Source organism: Dipodomys merriami, unplaced genomic scaffold (assembly GCF_024711535.1).
Source record: "Dipodomys merriami isolate MVZ:Mamm:240054 unplaced genomic scaffold, mDipMer1.0.p SCAF_445, whole genome shotgun sequence".
Lineage (NCBI taxonomy): Eukaryota > Metazoa > Chordata > Mammalia > Rodentia > Heteromyidae > Dipodomys > Dipodomys merriami.
The window spans coordinates 84031-102841 of record NW_027206008.1 but is presented as its reverse complement, the minus strand read 5'-3'; the positions used below and the strand labels follow the sequence as shown (position 1 = coordinate 102841).

General features: G+C 37.2%; 1 long non-coding RNA gene across 1 annotated transcript; it reads right to left on the bottom strand.

Moving 5' to 3' along the window:
* Positions 1 to 567: 567 nt before the first annotated feature.
* Positions 568 to 10251, bottom strand: LOC138808169 (uncharacterized). The gene is made up of 3 exons (XR_011366434.1): positions 9982 to 10251; positions 8237 to 8309; positions 568 to 740 (listed from the first exon to the last, which is right to left on the bottom strand). It is a non-coding gene; the product is annotated as an uncharacterized lncRNA (long non-coding RNA).
* Between the last annotated feature and the right edge of the window lie 8560 nt (positions 10252 to 18811).

Below are 18811 nucleotides of genomic sequence, written 5' to 3'. Positions count from 1 at the left end.
CTTTTCAGGGGTTCCCCATGAGTATCAGGAGCATAGCCATTAAACTTTCCTGAATTATGTTTTAAGTAGGCAGCATAATCATAATCAGGGTTACCAACCCCATAGGTTGTAAAAAACAGGCCTTTTGAAATCCACATTCCCACAATTATGGTGAGGTAATTAATACATCCCCAAACTGATCTTTGTCATGATATTTTTGTAGGCAGTTACCTAAATGTTTATTCCTCTTGGGAATGAAAAAGGATTCATTATAAGTATGAAAACCTAATATGCCAATTTCCCACATCAATCTTTTTTTGAACTTTTTATCATTGGATTGATCATCAGTCAAAAATGTTCTATAGTTTATAGGCAAACACCCGGGGATATTTTCTCCTGATTGCGTTATGCAAATTGGAGTGGTATCTGTCATTCCTTCATAATTAATAGTTTGAGAAGTCATATGAGAATTAGAATAGTCCTCCAAACTCCCTAGCAGATCACTATTATTTTTCATTACTTGTATTATATCCTCATCTCCCCCATCCCACGGGATATAGAAGAGGAGGATTAGGAACATATGCCCAGTATTGTTCTCCTGAAACAGACACTGCCTGCACAGCAATAATGGCAAGTATAGCAAGAAACTTAATTTAAACAGTGATAGTCTTTCCTGTAGAAACAACAATCTCCTCCGCAGAATGAGTGAGCTTCTTAATTTGTTCCCAGGTTGGTGGTTGGGCTTCTTTTGTTGCCATGGCCTGTTGAGGAGAAAGGTGAAGACTTTTGAGCTTGTGCATCACCTTCTTCATTTCTTGCTTCTGGGTTTTTATTCGCCTGGGTTTCTCTTTTTTTCTAGGGCACACGAGTCGGGTGAGATTCCAGATGGGTGACTCGGCATCCTGTGGAAAGACACATGTATACCCTCTTCCCGAGGTGATTAATACATCTGGCCCTTTCCTGGTGCCTGTGAGCAAATCTTTCCTTTTAACTTTTGGCTGAACTATAAATCCAATTTCGCTCCAATGTTTTTGCATAAGTGTAAGGTTTTGTTCATTAGTATTAAGGTGATTATTTACAAATATGGTTAAAGCTAAAATTACAGCAATAATTTCCGTCTGTTGCTCTGAAATGTCAGATGCCCTTTTAATAATAGGGAAGTGGTCTGGAATGTATACCACTGAAGTTCCATTTGATGACCCATCAGTAAAAACTGTTAGAGCTCCTTCTAAAGGTGTTGTTACCACTAATGGAAAAATGGTTTTTACCTCTTCCACAAAATTTAATAAAGGATATTGAGGAACATGAAATTTTATTTGTCCTGTATAATTTAATAATGCTAATCCCCAATTCTCATCATTCTGTAATAATATTTTAATTGTTTTTTATTATAAGGCATAATTATATTATTCATTTCTTTCTCAAATAACTCTCGGGACCTACTCCTTGCCTTGACAATGAGTTGGCTGCACAAATATACATAAGAAGCTATCATTCTTGTCTGACTGTGAGGCAAGTGAAGCCATTCCAGGACTCCATCTTGCCATAAACATCTTTTATGTGTATAAGATGTCTTTAACATTATAAAATCCCAGTCTTTATTATAGTCCAATTGGACCACTTTTGCTTGTAACTTTTCTTCCACCAATGAAATTTTTTCTAACATTATTGGAGTGAATTGTCTCTTAGATTTAGGATTAGAATCCCCTTTTAGGGCTTCAAACAATGGGTGTAATTCTCCTGTTGTAATTTTCAAGTAGGGTCTAACCCAATTTATGTTTCCTAGTAATTTTTAAAAATCATTTAATATTTTTAATTTATCTAGCTTGAAACTCATTTTTGTGACATGATGTATTATATTTCCTAAATAATTTAAAGGTGTATTATGTTGAATTTTATCTGGAACAATAAGCAAACCAAAGTTGGTTAATTGCTCAATGGTTAATTGTTAAAATTTGTTCTGTTAAATGTTTACTTTCAGCAGCTATTAAAATATCATCCATATAATGAATAATATAAGCATTAGAAAACTCTTCCCCAGTTTTTTGTAAAGATTTATCCACAAATTTTTGACACAATATAGGAGAATTTTTCATGCCTTGTGGCAAGACCTTCCACTGATATCTCTGCCAGGGCCTTTTCAAATTACATGAGGGCACATGAAATGCAAATCTTTGAAAATCATTAGGATCCAATTTTATTGAAAAAAATTCCTGAAAATCAATGATTATTATATAATGTCCTTTAGGAATAGCAACAGGAGATGGAAGTCTTGGTTGAAGAGCCTCCATATCATGCATGGTGTTATTAATGGCTCTGAGGTCTTGTAACAACCTCCATTACCCAGATTTCTTTTTAATTACAAAAACTGGAGTATTCCAAGGGCTATTGGATTCCTCTAAATGTCCTTTCTGTAATTGCTCATTTACCAATTGATCTACAGCCTGTATCTTCTCTTGAGTTAGGGACTACTGATCAACCCACACAGGCTGATGATTTTTCCATGATATTGCATCAGCAAACTTCTCATCAGCGGCCTCTTTGAAAAAATTTGTACACTAAAGGAATCTGCAGTAACTAATTTTAGTTCCATGTTTTGCATAATGTCTCTGCCCCATAATGTAAGGGCAAAGCAGATACAATATAATGTTGAAAGTTTCCAAATCTATTTTCACACTCCCACTTTAAAATTTTTGAACTTTGAGCAACATTGTTAGCCATACCCAATCACATTAATATAGATTTTGTCTTCATAATTGGCCAGGATGAGGGCCCGTCTTTTCCTACAATACATGTTGGGTCTGGCCCTGTGTCCAAGAGACCTTTAATTGGCTTTCTATCCACTTTTATAGTTTTTATGGGTCGGTCCTTAGAAATAGATTGTACCCAGGCCACAGTTTCTGTGGAACTGAAACCTCCTGTACCTCGATCTTCTTTTAGGATTTGATTTGGAAGATGGACATAATTTAAAATTAAGATTTGAGCTAATCTTTGATCCATATGTATTTACATATTTTCTTTTAAAAACCTTACCGTTACTTTAATTTCCCCTTGATAATCTGCATCAACTACTCCAGGTAATACCTCAAAGTTTTGTTATAATTTGAGCTTCTACCAACTATCAAGTCCACAGTTCCTTCAATTACAGGACCATAAACTTGAGTGTTTATTAGCTGAACACCATACATGATAGAGATAATGTAATCTCTTTTTCCTGCCAGATCTAACCCTGCACTTCCTGGAGTAATTCTTGGCAAATCCCATACTGTAAATGGGGAGACAAGGGATTTAATGGATCTGATCCCTTTGGGGATTTTTGTGTAACAGTAGGTGTTTCCCCTCTTTCATTTACGGGGCTGAGGGAGCACACCTATTCTTGTTTTTTGTCTCCTTTTCTTCTGCTGTTAGGAAAATTCTATCCTTATGATATTTTGATCTACACTCATTTTTCCAATGATTGCGTTTCTTTCATTATGGACAAAGTCCAGGCGCTTTACCCTTTTTATTGTTACTAGGTTTATTTTGCTTTTGTTGACAATCTTTACTCATGTGTCCTGACTGGCCACATGAAAAACAGACCCCATTTCTGGCCTGAGGTCATTTCTTATGTAATATTTGTTCATAAGCACTGAATGGTTCTCCTTTCATTGCTGCAGCATATGCCATTCCTTGAATGACTGCTGGTGAGGCATCTATGCATGCTTTAACATTATCTTGCATTGATCCCGTCAGTAAATGTAAAGTACTTAATACATAACTTTTCATACTGGTTACCTCCTCCCTCATTTTTCTCACAGTTTTCCTTCTCCTCAATACCTCTCAGAAGTTGTTATGTACATTTCTCATATATTGTCTTGTGAGCATTGCTATTGCATTGGTTTGCCCTTTGTCTTTTTTCTCACTATTTTGTTTTTCCTCTTCCATTCCCTAATTAAGGTAAATGTATACACAAAATACAGGGTATCAAAATCAAATACAACAGAGGATAAACCATACGGAGAAAACCCAAAAGAAAATAGAAATCACATACTACATTAAAAACAGCAACCGCAAGCAAAAAGCCTCTGTTTCCATATCTTGGAGTTCATTTTGCTCTGCATCAGCTTATATGGTAATATATATGCATAACAAAGCCACTGGAAAAGAATAGTTGTATGGATACTATATCATGAAAACAACGTTAACTGTTTCTGATGGTAAAGGTGGAATTAGGATTGGTGAAATTGCGATTCTGATAAACTAATCTCAAAAGAGTTTTACAATTATGACAGGTAAATTTTAATTCTTCAAGATTTTTAACAACTTAGCCTATTAAGAAAATTTAAAATTGCCTGGGAAAGAGGCTTTCATGCAAAGAAATCCATGGAGACTTAGTGGAGAGAGAGCAATGTGGGTGAAGATGGCTCATTAGACTAAACTAAACAAACAAACAAACCAATAAACCTCAGAAAACTTGCTGGGAATCCTGTAGCTTCCCTTGAAAATGTCCTTACCCAGGAAATATACTTTCAGTTTGTAAAACAAGGTTGTAGTGGAATTTAAATTCAAAGTTCTTTAAAGAAAAAGACATGAAAATTTGTGATTTGACCTTTAATTACCAAACTGTAATTCTCTGAAAAATATATTTTGAGTCAAAATATTTAGAGAGAAAGTGCCCTGCACAATGAATGAATGTATTAGGTTTATATTATTCTGTTTGTAATTCTTTCCACACTGTCTTTGCACATGAAGCACTGAAACGCAGAAAAAAAAAATCTAATAGGATAATTCAAACCAATGATTTCAAATTTCTAAGAAGCTCACAAAAAATAATATCCTTATTAAGATGAGATAGTGAACACTTCTCTTATTACATAAGCCACAAATTTTGGGATCAGAAAAGAATTGAGGAAATGGAAAAGGTAACAAAACTCTTCTTAGAAGCTCTAGCTAAACATATTGGCTTCAACAGTGGAGAGAGGACAAAATTTTATGATATAGATTCTCTTAATATTTTAGCTACCTAAAGTGATTTTACAGAGCCTATTTGGCTCACTACGATGCAGAACAGATTGAATGAAGACATGAAAATAAATTCCACATCCGAATGAGGCAACTTAAAAGAGTTTTAAACGAGAAAACATGAACATGGAGCAATGGGGGAGGCCTTATAGTCCTTCAGCTTCCCTAAACTTGAAGCCAAGAAGCCGTGATTAATTGGAAATCAGGAAAGAGCTAAGAGGAGGACATAGAAGTAGGACATAGATGCATTGTGCTTTGTAACAGACACTCATCCAAGGTATGGGTGATTTAACTCTATTCTCCTCGATACATCTTGTTGAACAAATGCAAGACCAAGAGAAAAATAATCAATTGAAATAATTTTGCAAAGAATAACTTCACTTTTCCTGATATTTTATCTAAGGAGAGACTTAAGAGAAAAGATAAAAAGTGGAGTATACTTTGGTTTCGTCAAAGCATCTTGTTACCAAAATATATTTTTGAGGTTAGAAACGATTGCACCAAAAAGTGGACTACTTATTTTTGTGGGCAATTTAGACACAAAAAGACTTTCAAGGTAAAAAAAAAAGAAAAAAGTAAAAAAGTATAGCCAAATATTTGTGATCACAGCTTCTTGGACTGGTTTTTTGGAGACAAAGTTTACATTAGAGTTTTTCCTCATTAACATAGAAGTTGGGTATTCATGACAACCAAATTCAAGGGGGAAGTTTAATGGACTCGCTAGGAAAGTACATAGAAAATCCTAAAGTGGTGCTGTAGCTCAATAGGTAGAGTGCTTGCCTTGAGCTGAAGAGCACAGGGACAGCAGACAGGCCCAGAGTTCCAGTCCCACGACCAACAAAATTAGTAACAGAAACTGAGAAAATCTTGATCGTTCATCTTATATAATGGGTGGGAGTAGAAGGGTAAGAAGAAATCTAAATGGTTCTACATCTATGGCCAGGCAAATGTGTTAGTGATATTCTTGGTGATAAGGATTACAAGTGAAAATGATGGATTTAGGGAAAAAAACTCTCTGATAGTTCTAAAGTTTATATTAAACAGAGGCAAAGATTGATCTCTTTAGATATCATCAAAATATCCATGACCATGAATATGAAAAAGAATGATAAAATTGGGGGCATTATTAAAGGGAAGAGGAAAAGAAAAGTTATGACATAAGTGTAGCAATGTGAGCACCAATGTTGACAAGATTGGAAGAAAGAGATAAGGAAACAAGAAAGTAATAAAAACAGATTTACAGAAGTAAAGAAAGGAAAGAATTCGCAGGAAGAAATGGTCAAAACTGTTACAAAGACATTGAAGGAAATATGCTATTTGGATTTGAAAACTAAAAGGACATAGACAAATTCAATAAGAACAATGTTTTGGTGAACTGGTAGAGATGTAAGTAGTATTGATGAAATTTTGAGATATGAATGTGAAGCCATAAAATTCTAGATCCATGAATTCAACAGATCTTTTTTTATTTTAAATGTTGGGAACAAATGCTTTTATCCTGACCTTAGGAGTATTATACAGATGTAACTGTCTGTGAATATTTTTGAAGACTATTTAACCAGGAGATTATGGATTGAACTATAGCACAGACAAACCTAATTTGCTCTACAGTTCCAATGAGTGACCCATGTATCTACATCACTTTGCGATTTTACTGAAATATCGTTAGATAGGTTTGGTCATCTTATCAGGCTATTCATTATAAATGTAAGACAAGTAATACCAAGTATAGGTTGAACATACAGTTTTACTGATGTTACTGAAGACTCCGCAAATTGATTCTTCTTTAGAATAGAAAATGCCTCAATAGCCATTGATACGTCATAACTGCCATACACTCTATTTAAATATAATTCTTTTTAGGGATATCTCCATGCTGAAATAACCTTCTCAATGAAACTGCCACACATTCTTATATGTAGGAAGTGCTCTTATAAACTTCAAGCTTTTATTGGATGGAAGAGTTCAGACATTACCATCACCACAAGGATTAAATGTCTAAAAAGAAAAGACATTTTTAATGCCTTTCTTTAATTTTCTTATACACATATGCATGTAGGGAAGGATTCTGATATAACAATAATACAATGGTGACTTGTAATAACACAACATCTAGGATCTAGTGTTAATTCAGTTACTTACTAATTAGCTCCAAACTGTGTGGATATTTATATTTCTCCTGGGTAAACTAATGAGCTCCAAGAAAATGTCCCTAAGAGCCTTTCAATTCAAATATCACTGTTTGTCTCAAAATGCCTTAAATTCTACATCTTCAAATGTTGGCATACAGTTATATTGTGGAACTTTTCTCCTCAGAGAGTAAGTACTACCCTATTGCTTAACATGGACAAAGTACCTTCATAAATAGACTGTGTGTTTGCAAACAAGAAGTGGTAGCTGAACAATATTTTTAGCAGTTTGTACAGATGAAATGGAAATAGAGCAATCAAAAGGAACATTCAAAAAAGACAAAGGCACAAAATAGAATATGCCAATTAAATGCTGACGTACAATTTCAAATAATGTGCTCAGGTGTGAGGGTGTGTTCAAAGTACACCGTCAGACAATATAGTTGGATATCTTGAGAAAAAACTACATTAAACTATCATGGAATTATCATACAAGTAGAAACCTGTTACGCTGACTCTCTAATCAGTTACAGCATCAGCAATTTAGGGAGTATTTTCCAAGAGCATACTGAGAAAAAGAGGGCTCATCACAACTAGTGTTCAGGTTGAACTAACAACAATCACATAACGTTTCTTATAAGTCTTCATTTATTTTAGAGCATTAAAGTGGGAAAAAGCCAAATAAATATTTTGCATGTATCTAAATTAAGTGGGACGTATTATATTGGTGTCTCTTTAACTTGGAAGTTATAGGTTATGTCTTTCTATACTCTAAGTTGGGACAATGATCTGCTTTCAGTTATTTTCTTCTCTTCCCCTTCTTTTGCCCTTCCACTTAAAGAGACATACTTGAGCTTGCATTTCTAATTTCAAAATTATCTGAATTTCTCCATACTTCTCGCAGCCTCCTATATCTTTCTCAAGGGAATATCTTCTTACTGCCATTTTTTATCCCATATGATAATGGATATGTTCTTGTCTAATTCAGTGCAAGATACACATTAGACTCATCCAGATATCTCAACACTTGTAGCACCATAAAATCTTATCTTACTTAGAAATCAAGATTTTAGTATGTCTGGGGAGGTGACATCTGTCATTTTTGAATGACCATAATTAATACTTACATGCAAGCAGGTTTTATACCAATATGCCTCTCAGTAGATCAATGAATCGGCATGTCCATTGAGGCGCTGTGGGCTGTGGCAGGGACAAGGAAGAAAAATGGTTGGCTACCCTCGGTTATTAATCCTTGGCCCCGGGGCTGGCAGGATAGAGAGTTTCCCTGCATAGGATAAGCATTTTTATAGGAATTCCTTTATTGTCTATTTTTAATCTACACACTCTTGCACAGTGCTTTCCTTTTTACATTTATGGCAAATTCCTGGTCCTCTCTTGTTAACATCAGTAGCCTTTTTACAATTCTTCTTTACATGTCCCGTTTGACCACATCCAAAACATTTTAGATTAGATGGTTTGTAATGCATGCCAGGTAGTGAGCATAGTTTCAGCAAACCACTGAATACGCCGGGATTCGGATGTAATTTCTTTACATGCCCTTATATGTAGTTACATCCCCAGATTCTTTAATAGGCAATAGGGCTCGTCTACAGTCCTCATTAGCATTCTCATAAGCCAACATGCCCAGTAGTTGTTGCAGTACAGCCTTGCCCACAACAGTATGTTCCAAGGTCAGTGTCAATCATGATAAAAATTCAACATAGGGTTTATTAGGTTTTTGAATTACTTTAGTCCAGGAGCCATAATGCTCTCCTACCAGCCGAATCCTCCCCCATGCCTCAATACCAATGTCTCGTAACTGCTCATGGATCTCTTCAGGAGAGTTCACTTGCATATGAGCATCTGCATATTGTTCTGTCCCACTCAACATGGGACAGGTTATGACCTGCAGGTGTGGATTATTGCTCTGTGCATTTTGTCTAGTCCTTTCTGTATATAACTCAGTAAACCAGATTTGCTATTGTAGGTATTCAGGTTCCGTAAGCAAGGCTCTACAAAGCATCTTCCAATCCTCGGGAACAAAATTATTATAATGTCGCTGATGCGCATTAAGCAATTCCTTAACATAATGAGACTTAGGACCATACATCACTGCCTTCTTTAGTTTACCAATATCATCGACAGCAACACCGTCATATCTGGCTGGTTGAGCAATACCATTCATAGGAGGTGGTCAAATTACAGGATAAGAAAAAATAGGCATTTCATCATCAAATTCACTGTCTGAGCCTTCTGTTTTGTGAGGGAGTGATGCGGTAAAAATTACTTCAGCAAGCAGAGGAGCCGAAGGCTGTTTTACTTTCACTTTCTCAGATTCTCCTTTCACTCTGCTAATTTCTAACTCCATATGTTGTAATCTTGATAAAATCAACTCCATTTGCTCAGACATTCTATTTATGCTTTCAGTTTGTTCCTTTTCAGCTTTCTTTATCTCTGTTTTTTTCTCTGTTAATTGTGATGCAGCCTTATCTATTGTGTCCTTGACTTCAGAGTCCAATATAAAATCTACAATAGAAGGCGTGGCCTCTTTCTTTAAGTCCACTATTAATCTTTTCTCATTTAAAGCTTTAAAAATGCTATTTAAAATAGCCCAAATGGACCGAAATCTAGCAGGAATCCTTTCCCCTTCTCGAACAGCTCTTTCTACATTATACTTTACTCATTTCTAATTATCAACATCTAACGTCCCTTTGTCGGGGAATCAAGGATTCCATTCCCTAACTACATTAATACACATTTCTATGTCAAAAGAAGAAATAGTTACACCATAAGCAGCAAGTAAATATTTTAGCATATGTAAGTATGGAGTAGACTTAACTTGTCCCATCACCATGTAATTAAAAGTACTTACCTGAATATCCCTTCCTGTATTCATCACTGCAGGGTTCCTGTTTGGGTGCCAATTGTCAACGTCTCAGGCATTGGGGTCCCTGGGTAAGGGTCGCAAAATCACCAGGACACAGGGGTTGCAGAGTGCAAATAGCAATTGCCACTGCATGCTGTGTTTTATTGCTAGTGGGTATTTAAGGACAAGCAAGTATTATCTTTGCCAAGATTTAGTCAGGAGACATTCACACAAAGAATTTCAACAGATACAATTTTGCTTAAACTATGTGATAAGTCTTTGTACATTTTTATCTAAACTATTTTAGAGAAAGCTCAAACCACTTCCCCATACTCAGGAAAATGCTTGACTAGCTGTTCATCTATGCTTAAGTAAGCAGAAGAGCTACTTCCTCAGCTCCCAAGAGTCTGACAAGAGCTTAGAGATAGAGAGAACATGTTCCCTCTATAGCCTGGCATGCCAAGAGCTTTCCACATACACAAACACAGTCCTCAGATAATCCTGAGGCCGGAGCCTACATCATTCTGCCCCTCCAACACAGACCATGAGGCTTCACACAGATTGTCTCACCAACTCTTCTATTACTTTAAGCAAAAACAAAGCAAAGCAAAGCAAACAAAATAGACTTTATGGTTAATTATGCTGCTATTAAAGATTCCAGGCAGAATTATACTGTTAAATGATGATAGTAAATATGTTTTGTAGATACTCATCTCACATGTGTCACAAAAATATCCATGCATTCATAACTAGAAACTTTGAAGTTAAAGTTTATTAATGAGGTGAGTTTCATTAGGTAGCCAATAAAGAGAACACCACACAGTATTCAGTCAGGTAAAGAAGTTTATTTACTGAACTGCTGCCCATGCCATACATGGTGGAAATGCATGTTAAAAAAATGGGGCGACCCAACCTCGGGCAAGGATGTATCTATGTGAAAGACCAGATGAGGTGTGGCAGTTTGGGGGAAACTCTGGCCACGCTCGATCTGGATGTGACTTCAATTTCCGGGACTCAACTCTGGTCAGATGGAAAGTGCGACCAGAGGCTGACCAGGTTGTGACTTAACAGGATCTGGAGGTGGCTGCCTCCAGGTGTGCCAGACACTAGGCAACACATAAAGGTTTCAAACTTAGCCAAGAATTGGGAAGGTGATTGTATAGGGTCTGCATGACCTGAGGCAGACCTAACAACAAACAAAGTAGTACCTCTGACATATGACTCCTGACTCCAAACAATTCGTTCTCAGTCATTTTCTTTCTTTCTTTTTCTTTCTTTCTTTCTTTCTTTCTTTCTTTCTTTCTTTCTTTCTTTCTTTCTTTCTTTCTTTCTTTCTTTCTTTCTTTCTTCCTTCCTTCCTTCCTTCCCTTCTTTTATCCCTCCCCCTCTCTCTCTTTTGTTTTTTTAGTTGGTCGTGGGGCTTGAACTCTGGGCTTGGGCACTTTCCCTCAGCTTTTGAGCTCAAATCGATCGTTCTACTGCTTGAGCCAGAGTGCCACTTCTGGTTTTTGAGTGGTTTATTGGAGATAAGGTTTTCACGGACTTTTCTGCCCAGGCTGGCTTTGAACTGCAATCCTCAGATCTCAGCCTCCTGAATAGCTAGGATTACAGGTGTGGTCCACCGGTGCACAGGTCTCTCTCTATCTCTCCTTTCTTTCACTCACCCTCCCACCCTCCCCTAAGTAGGTATTCTCAACTCTCAAATAATGAACACTTGCTGAGTTGAACACACAAGCTGGGAGAGCAGCTCAATTGGCACATGTGAAATTTATTTAATGCTTTCTTATACCTCTACCACAGGTCACTGGAATGAAATAATGAACACTAAGCAGCATGGCATCTCAAGCCATGTGTAGGAGGAAAGCAAGCACGCTCACTGCATTCTGTGAGGTCCACCCTGGGAAGGTGGGGAAGACTTCTCCCTCCTCTTACTAAATCTCAGCCCAGTTTCTGCATTAGTAGAGGTGACTGCCTCCAAGAGTCCTAGTTACTCAAGTGACACAGGTACTAGACAGAGACTTAGCCTCTTGTGGTGCTGAGATTAATGGCATGATTAACATGATCCACTAGTTTGTTGAGATTGGAACTTCTTACATTTTTGGTTAGGCTATGTTCAAATTGTGATCTATTCATTTCTGATTGCTAACCATGATTATAGATGTGAACCAGCACATCAGATCATTCAAAGTTCTTTATCCCACATGGAAGACATGAAGTTTATTTTTACCAAATGACATACAAGTTGACAGACAGCGAAAGTAAGTCCTTAATTCTGGTCAAGATGTGTTATTAATGAAAAACAAAATTACTTAGCAAAATATCTCACTACTGTGATTATACTTTCAAACTTAACCTACACTTTAATATCAAATCACCTATATTAGACAATGATTCACTCAAATTACCTGTAATCATTTATGTCTGTCCTATCTTCTAGAAGTAGGGAGAACTGGAGCTCACACAATTAACTAAAGAGGTAGAATTTGAGGGGATCACAGTTCTGAATCAGTCTAGGAAGTAAAGTATCACCCACATCAACCTACTAGGTAGGGATATTGGAATGCAATCATGAACCCTGCTTTTTGGACTGGGTGCAAAAATTGCTACTCTATGATTAAAGTAACTTAAACAAGAAAGGATTGGTGGAGTTACTCCAGTGGTGGAATACTTGTCTGGCAAACACAACATCAAAACTCAAATCAACTTCCTAAAGTTAAAATTAGAGAAGGAAAGAAAGAACAACTCATACTGAGCATGTGATCAATGTAACGATTTACACTAAATTATTGTAGTTATAAATGCCATCATTCATTTCTAGGAGCACACACATTTTGTATTAAGACTAGATGAAAAAATAACAACATGTATATAAATCTTTGGTTAAACACAGGTCTAGTTTACACTTAAATTCGCATGTGCAGTGGTGCTGCAGGATTGTAAATGTTTATGGAAGTCCATCTTTTTTATTAACTTGACATGATGAAATTACCTAACCATACATCACCTAACAGTTAACTGGAGAGATACTGCTGATACATGCATACATATATATATGTATATGTACATCACATGTATGCATTTATATATTAAATAACATGTAAATAAAAATTAAAAAATTGTAATGAATAAATTAATTGAACAGATAAATTTCCTAAACTATTACTTTACATGAACCAGTTTATGTCTTAAAGTCCCTAATGCTATATCACATTTACATGGTTGCTGATCCCCTTCAGCTTTTTTATGATATTGTTTTTCAGGTGAGAAGCCTGCCAATATATATACTTTTATGACATTCCTTTCTTTAGAAAATGAATAGTACATTGTGTGATCTGGCTCTTTATGTATCATCAAAATATTTTTTTTATAATTTCAAGTACATATTGTCTTAGATCTCACTCATTCTCTTCAAATAGTACCTATGGGAAGGAGAAAATGAAGGGTAATTCTGTTACTTTGGGAGTTTCTGTTATTAATAACTGCAATGAATATGAAAATTAAACTTTGAAATTATTTAGAGAGGTAACTTGAATTTTACCCTTCTACACACTCATGTTACTCCCTCAACTAAATCACAGAACCTAAAATAAGTAACATTTTCAGCTGGAGGCCAGTGGCTCATGCCTGTAATCCTAGCTACTCAGGAGCTGAGATCTGAGGATAGTAGTTAAAAGTTAGTCCTGGAAGGAAATCCATGACACTCTTCCTTCCAATTAACCACCAGAAAACCAGAAGTGGCAATGTGTCTCAAGTGGTAATGTGCTAGCCTTGATCTGAAGAGCCTAGGGACAGCGCCCAGACCCAAAATTGAAGCCCCTTGACCAAGAAAATCAAAAAGGAAAAAAAGGGGGGAAAAAGTAATATTTTATAGCTAATTTGCATATATACACAAAATTTGTCTTGAAATAAAGCTATAACTGCCCCTGGACTGGCAAAGAAAGAGATTAACGTGAAATTGCCTTCAGTAATCATTTAGACGATCTATACTGAGGACAGACTACTAGAACTCACATTACTAATTGAAGAGGTAGAATTTGAGAGGATCAAAGATCAGAACCCGTTTTCAAGGAAAGTGATAAGAGTCTCATATCATCCTAAAGGTTCGCATGTTGGAATGCATTTGTGATCACCTCTGCTTGGCAGACACAGCTGAGGAACTTAGCCTGTGTTCAGCCCTCAGCAAAATGGATAACCTATGAACAAAGTAAATAAATCGAAAAAGGATTATTCTAATTGTAGAATACTTGTTCAGCAAACAAGATATGTAAATTTATACTTATTTCTTAAAAGAGGAAAAAAAGGAAGGAAGGAAGGAAGAAAGAAAGAAAGAAAGAAAGAAAGAAAGAAAGAAAGAAAGAAAGAAAGAAAGAAAGAAAGAAACAAAGAAAGAAAGAAACAAAGAAAGAAAGAAACAAAGAAAGAAAGAAAGATAGAAAAGAAAGAGAGGAAGGAGTTCCGGGAAGATGGCGGAGGAGAAGCTGGAATCTGAACAAGCTCTCGCATAGAAAGTAGTTTTAGAGTTCCAGTAAACAGTCCTAAGCCAGAGAATCACTCCAAGTGTGCCATCACAGGACAGAGAGTTAGACAAGAGAGGGGAAGCCAAGGAAACGCATCAGCTGCCGCTCCGGCGGCGGGGTCGCGGCGGCGACCACCGCCGCGGAGTCATACCTGAGACACAGAGAGCCGGGGACGAAGGAGCCAGACGCAGTGGACGAGCGGATTCTACTCAACACCAACAAGAACCGACAAGGAGCGAACATCTTCATCCTGCAGTTTGCAGACCAGAGACGACCCAGGATCCAAGACTCGGCGTGAGTACAAGCCCGAAGTCCTCACTCCTCAGGGAGCAGAGGAGGGAAGGCCAACCCTCCCCCCCCAGCACCGGTGATCTCCATCTTGGATACCGACAAAGCTCGGAGGAGCTGCTAGCTCCAGCTCAGGCCTTGGAATAAAATGAGTCATTTAGCAGGTCACAAGAACTTAACGGCGAAGTGACCTGCCAGACTCAGCTCCATCCAGGGAAAAGTCACCCAGCTCAGGCGCCAGCCATCGGAGTGCCTTGCCTTATTGGGTAACCAGAGCCAGAGGCTGCCCCTCCCTCTAGCAGCCACCACAATCAATTGAAAAACAGAAACTCTGAGAATGGCTCCAGGCTGGGCGCTGTGAGCTTTATCACAAAATAGCCCCAGGGAAAAGCTACTGTTTGTTGAAAAGCCTCAACTCTACCCAGAACCTAGCCTCATCACCACATCCCCCTCTTTTGTGACTCTCAAAGCAGACCACCCTCCCAGAAAACTAACCTGGGAGGGGGATCTCAAAATCTTGGGTAAAGCAGAGCATTTTTCTGCCTCTTCCAACCAACCGACTTAAGAAACCAATCAAGCCACAGGACCTCAAGCTGACCAGAGACTCCAACAAGAGACTGGTTGCAGACAAAATGGAGATACAAGATTCTTCCCACTCCTCCCCCCCCCCAAAAAAAAAGATCAAAAGACTTTTTTTCTTTTTCTTTTTTTTTTCTTCTTCTTCTTCTTTTCTTTTTTTTGCTTGTTTTTTGTTTTTTGTTAATTTATATATATATATATATAAAATTTTTTCCCTTCTAAAACTTTTATTAATCTTTAATTTTTGCCTCTTCTGAAAAAATAATTGTTTTCCAGTAACTTTTTTTTTCTCATCTTATAATTTTTATTTTAGGAATACGTGAATGAGAGCTTTCCTTTCTTTTCTTGTCTTCTTTCTCTTTTTCTTTCTTTCTTAATTATCTTTTTGTTTTTTATCTAGCTCTACTGAACTTTTGATCTTTTCTTCTCCCTTTCCCATCCTTAAAGCTTTTCACATCTCCTCTATGTCCCTCCCCTTCTCTGAACATATTCACATTCCTCTCTAAATAGACGGTCTTTTAACCTCTAAAATAACATTAATTTTTACGTTTCTATTCTTTTTCTGGTCTCTCTTTATTCCCCTTTCCGTCTCTTCTTTTTCTCTCTCTCTCTACTTGCATCCTACCCAACCCATTTCCTGCACTGTGATTAGGACATAGTTAACTCTCCCTGTGCCTCCCCACACCAATCTATTCCTATTTTTTACCCACATCTCTACCTAATCCTAATAATTTCTGGTTTTCCAAATTCTTTTCTGCGGTTCGAAGTCCTTTAACATATAGTCATTTGATTTTGAATAGATGTGTCTGTTGAACTAGATTGTATCTGTAGACTATTGACTGTACAAATGCAAACTTTGGTTGATGGTTGCCTTAAGATAGTGTTCTAGCACAAAACTGGTGCAATCTTTATCTCAAATGGGCCGAGTAAGCCGGAAAAACACAAGAAAAATTGCAAATTCGGGTATCTCAATTCCCAACCTGGATAATCAGGGATTAGAACAGATAAAGAATAATCCAGAGGAGAGTTCCCAAATAGCTCTACAAACACTAATAGCAAACATGATAAATGAGAAGTTTGACAATGTACAAAGGATTCTGTATGAGCGTGATAGGGAGAGAGAGGAGGCATCCCAGAAGTTTATACAGGAATATCATAAGCGTGAGGAAGCTTCTCAAAAACTGATACAGGATTTGCGTGAACAACTTGAGAATACTCAAAGAGAAAGGGAGGAATGGCGTGAGCAGGCAGAGAACACTCAAAGAGAACTGCAGGAATCCAAAATAAGGGAGGAAACTAATCAAAGAGTAATTCACGAATTAAGAGACCAGGTAGAGAATACACAAAGATCACTAAAGGCATTCATGGAATCCATTAACAAAGAGCTGAAGGAAGTCAGGGAGACCACAAAGGGAATGCTGAATGGAACCCAACAGAAGGAATGGGAGTCCAAAGAAACCATAACCAATCAACTAAGTGATTTGAGAACAAACACTGAACACCAAATTAAGGAAGTAAAGAAATTCATACAAGACCTAAAACAGAGATTCAACAAAGAACTTGAAGCCATCAAAGCTGACCAATTAGAAGGAAAAGAGATAAAAAACAAAGTAGACAGTCTTGATAGCAGGTTAGACCATGCAGAAGATCGAATCTCAGGGATTGAAGACAGCATAGATATTATAGAGAAAGAACATACAACCATCCAAGACAAGTCCAAGAAATATAATAGGTCTATCCAACTCCTGGAAGACACCATCAGAAGGCCCAATCTAAGGATAATAGGTGTAGAGGAGCACCTAGAAACAGAAGTTAATGGTCTAGGAAATTTGTTTAACAGGATCCTAGCAGAGAACTGCCCAAACTTACAAAAAGATAGGCCTATTCAGATACAAGAAGCTTTTAGATCTCCAAATAGACCAGACCAGAATAGGACATCCCACTGTCACATTATAATCCACACAGGATCAACCCAGACCAAGGAAAAGATCCTTAAAGCTGTCAAGGAGAAAAGGTTAATCACCTATAAAGGGAAACCAATTAGAATTACCTCAGATTTCTCAGCAGAGACAATCAAAGCAAGAAGAGCCTGGAATGACGTATGCCATGCCCTAAAAACAAACAACTATCAACCAAGAATACTGTACCCAGCTAAACTCTCCTCCATAACTGAAGGCCAAATAAAAACCTTCCATAGCAAAGAAAAATTGAAACAATACATCTCCACCAAACCAGCCCTGCAAAAGATTCTTAAAGATGTCCTTCACATAGAAAACCAACAAGAACGCAACAAAGGCCAAGAAACTGCACCCAAACTGAGAATCCAAGAACCTTAGGAAGAACCCAGTTTTCACAGCCCCCAAGAAGGTGGATAACATGGCAGGAACTCCCAAATACCTCTCAGTCCTATCTCTTAAGGTTAACGAACTGAACTCTCCAAATAAGCGACATAGACTGTCTACTTGGATTAAAAAAAAAGACCCTTCTATCTGCTGCCTGCAGGAGTCACATCTTGCCCATAAAAACAAACATATTTTCAAGGTTAAAGGCTGGAACAAAATCTACCAAGCAAACGGCCCTCATAAACAGGCGGGAGTTGCAATCCTAATATCAGATAAAATAGACTTCAAATTAAAATTCGTGAGAAGAGATAAAGAAGGTCGCTACATACTAATTAAAGGATCTCTCCTTCAGGAGGATATTACAATTCTAAATATCTATTCGCCAAACAATGGAGCACCCAAATTTATCAAAGAAACACTACTTTCCCTCAAATCCCATATAGATCCAAAGACATTAATTGTTGGGGATTTTAACACACCACTCTCCCCACTAGATAGATCAACTCGGCAAAAACTCAACAGAGAAACCGCCGATCTAAACAGCTGCATAGATCAACTAGACTTAACAGACATTTACCGAACATTTCACCCAGCAGCATCAGAATACACGTTCTTCTCAGCAGCACATGGAACGTTTTCTAAAATAGACCACATTTTAGGCCACAAAGCAAACTTGTCTAAATTCAGAAACATTGAAGTTATACCTTGCATTCTCTCTGACCACAAGGGAATAAAATTAGAACTCAACACCAAAAGCTACCAAAGAAAGCCCGGTATAACATGGAGGCTAAACAACACACTGCTGAATAATGAGTGGGTCATGGAAGAGATTAGAAAGGAAATTCAAATGTTCATGCTATTCAACAAAAATGAACACACAAATTACCAGCTCCTCTGGGAAACAGCAAAGGCAGTACTCAGAGGCAAGTTTATAGCTCTGAGCTCCTACATCAACAAATTGGAGAGATCTGAAACTAACAATTTAATGACACATGTAAACCTCCTTGAAAAAGAGCAGCAAGAAAAACCCCAATCCAGTAGACGGAAAGAAATAATCAAAATTAAATCAGAATTAAATGAATTAGAATCCAAAAAAACTATAGAAAGAAT